Genomic DNA, 4,167 nt, shown 5'->3' on the forward strand with positions numbered 1-4,167 from the left:
GTTTAATTAATTATGAGCTTATGGTAATGTGTAAGTGTAATGTGTAAATTAAAAGTATATTGATATGTTTTTATACCCTTTTCGACTTCTAAAATCTAAATGATTCTGCGAATTCACCGCCTGGAGATTGAATTCGCACATGTGTGCAATAAATTGCACAATACTAAAGGAAATCGGGCAATCTTGAACATTTTCATCTTTGTTTCGACCAATTCATTAGGGATTTATAAAAAAGTCCCGCAATAGCATATGATACATTTTTAATCGTTCGGTTTGCGGAAGATACAATTACGCCTAACTTATCTGCTACTGATATGAGCATTGTTCACAGAGTTTAAAAGCGTAGAGTAAGTAGTACTTGATTCATTTGAACTAATGCCATATTCCTAAAAAACATTCGTGTGTTAGGTAACCAAGATATTAGGTAGGTATACTCTATAAGATCAAACAATATTTCAGAACACAATTATTTATTAATACCATTATTTTATTATATATTATTATTTTATTTTATTATTTTATAATATTATAGTAGTTCCTATCTTTATATTGTTGTGGTCTTCTACGGCCAAAATTAATAACATCATCAATAAACCCAATCAAATTATTTAAACTATTCATTTTAAGTTAAATATTTTATGGCCAAAAAAATAAAAAGAACACAGTGTCATGGCACAGTTGTAGAAAACACAGCAGCAAATGAGTTTCCGAATAGATCTAACTGATAAAAAAAAAACATCACAATAAATTCGCAAAGTAAATGCAAAAATATAAATATCCAGTGCTTATACTTTATGGATTCTTCCCGCTAGCTACTTTAACGGGCAATAAAGCTTGCCGCTAGTAAAGTGACCGCTATCTCGTAGTTAGCGGTAAAATTTTACGTAACGGTACATTGTAATAATGGAATATTAAAAAGCAGCCGCTAAATGTATCCGCTACGTTAGCGTACACCTTAGCAGGATATTGTAATAACGGCCCTTAATCTATGTCAGCAGTGAGTAATGACGGAAACTAAAATTTTTCTGGGGGTCCTGAAAATTAATATATATTTCAAAGGTAGGTTTCTAACCTATTATTTTTATTTTATAAATATTTTTGTTATATAATATAATATGATTGTTGAAAAATTAAAAATAATTATTGAACATATTATTTATTTATTTAATATTTGAAATAGGTATAATATACCTATATAAATATAAATATTTATGTTATATTATAACATAAATATTTATATTGATTTCCTGGGGGGAGGGGTCCAGTATCACTGGACCCCCACGTAAATCCACCACTGCTTTACAGTATATTGCATTTGTTCACCAGTCGTCAATATCCCAATGACTAAATAGATCACACCAATGTTTCAATTGTGGTTTTTTTTTTAAGTGCCAATACGATTATTAGCTGGTTAATTTTATAATCACCACATCGATAAAACTCGGTAGTGTACTCTGTCAGCCATTAGATTTATCGTTCCAAGACCTCTTCTCCAATGCACATTCGTTATTACGCAAATATCGGTAATTAAAATATGTGGGTACAGTGGCGTGGCGAACTTCATTAACTTATGAGGCACAATAATTTATATTAGTAATTATTATAGACACTATTATGTATAAATAATTACGTAAATGGTAACTGAGTAGAATGATCAGCTTAGTCTTAGTGTGTACTTAATAAATTATTTACTATATGATGTGAAATGCCCCTAGTCTCCAGGACACCCACTACCCTTTAAGCTGAGGCACGTGCCTCAAATAAAGTACTTCGTCACGCCACTGTGTGGGTATATACTATATATTATCTTTATCCTTTTTAATTGTTTTCTTCTATGACGAACGTCATTATAACTTGTAAGTATTATTATATTATCATAATATCTTGTACAATTTTAGTTTTGTCCTCGTTCGTTTTTACACACATTATACTACTGTACTTATATTTTTTTATCGATTTGGCTTAAATATCTGACTCTTAAACTGAAGAAATACATACACTTCAAAAAGCTAACTACTCTTACGAAAGCGATATTAACAAACCGTTCATTTAAGATCAGCGTTAGGATGAGAACAAGTAAAATATGCTTCACTATAAATAACGGTCTTTACAAGCGCCATGGTATTGTACTCCAGCTATTCAACTTGAAACTTGTATCCCAATTTCCAGTTACTTATGCCTGATACAAAAAATATATAAATTTGAATTAATAATTGTATATTTTTTAAATATTGTCAAACTTATATTTATCTTGAAAGTTACATTGAATTATATGAGATGTTTATACAAGTATTCAAAGTAAAATTATCTGCCATTTCTGAGTAGACTCTTGTACATTGAAAACGATCGCTCGACGTCCACCGACGTAATTGGTTCAAACTTAAAGTACACGAGATTATCTGTTGAGAAATCTTCAGGGGGTCTAGATTCAAGTTCTGTGTTCATATTATTACCAGGTGGCAAATAATATGTTTGAAATATTTTTTTCAAGAGTTTAAGACCGACATTTTCAGTGATGACTTAGCGTCCTAGCAACAGTTATGCAAACAGATTTTCTAAAGGGAGGGGAAGACACACTTAGGATATCTCGAAACAATTAGGTGATTCCTTCTAAAGTTGAAGGTCTACCACATCCTACCGATGGGTTTGACTCAATTAGATATTTAAACTAAGAATAACAATTTTAATTATTTTGTTGTAATTTAAAAATATTATTTATGGGTAGGTGGTAGGTACTTGAAATATTTAAAGTATATTATTATATTTTATTGACACAAATACACAATGTTATTTTAAAATGTAATATTTTCAGAAAAAATCAATTCAACCTACTGTATTAGGTACTATAGTAGTAAAATAAAGTACTTTAATATAAATATATATAAATAATAACGCTTAAAATATACTTAGTCAGTGTTCGACTTGGCCAAATTAAAGTAGGAGGGACTCTGTTTATTTTTAAAAAAAAGAGCAACCCCATCACCTGTTAAACATTATAGAGCAGTGGGGGTTAAACATCTTCTAATACCTTTCTTAAAAGCATATAAAAAATATTTATAAATAATCAATTAAAAAATTAAAAAATACAAGTTAATTTAAGACTTATGTACCTAATTACTGCATCTACGATATTATGTAGGCATAAAATAGTTATAAATAATAACAAACTCCAAAGGATAATAAAAGTAAACAAATTTAATAGTTTAGTAATAATAAGTTAATATTAATAAACTAATATTAACTAATTTATAGGTCCGTGGTTATGAAATAATCCATAAGACGAATTATTATGATGGTAACTCTCGAATTTTGATAAAAAAATGCAGAATGATGAGGCGTCCCATCCCATTAAAAATAATATTAGGGGATACTCTAAAATGTCTGAAAAATGAATTGGGTTATTCCGTCTCCCTGCGCCCTCCACACCACAAGTCGACCACTGTACTTAGTAATATAGGTACCAAAGACGGTCATTTGGTCATCAAGCACTTTGCTTACCTGTAGAATCGTTTTTCGTATACAATTATTTTATAATTTTATATTATTATATTCAAATTTAACACATCCATACGGTGACCCACTCGACTACAGTACAGCAGAGCGGCATTACCTACGACTTCGTCCGTTTTTTTTTTATGGTGAATGTATGTATTTCCATGATTTTATTTATGGTCTATGATTTAAATGAGATAAAAAATCCTTTTCCATGTTAAATTGTGCATCAGCACATATTGATGTATCCTGTACATATAAGGGTACCCGCAGAATATAAAATACCACCCTGGTCCCTGGGAAAGATCAAAGAATGTTTTTGATAAAATAAAACTATTAGCCCATATTAGTTAACTTAATTCCTTTCTTCAAAGGAAATTTCTACTAAATCATAGTCTTATTCTTCTATGAAAAAGAAATATTATGTACCTACCTACCTAAACCTAATAATAATGTAACTTAAAAAATTCTATTTTAACAAAAATACAAATTTATAATTCAAAACAATTAAATAGTAGGTTGGTGTTGGTACATATATATAATATATCTATAATAATAAGACATTAAATCTTAAATAAATAAACATAGCTTATATACAATTATGAAGTTCAGTTAAAATATTTTGTTCAAAAAAATAAAAAAAATAAATGCAACTTGGGAGATGAACAAAAAGAT

The sequence above is a fragment of the Acyrthosiphon pisum genome, chromosome A2 (genome assembly GCF_005508785.2).
Source record: "Acyrthosiphon pisum isolate AL4f chromosome A2, pea_aphid_22Mar2018_4r6ur, whole genome shotgun sequence".
Taxonomy (NCBI): Eukaryota; Metazoa; Arthropoda; class Insecta; order Hemiptera; family Aphididae; genus Acyrthosiphon; species Acyrthosiphon pisum.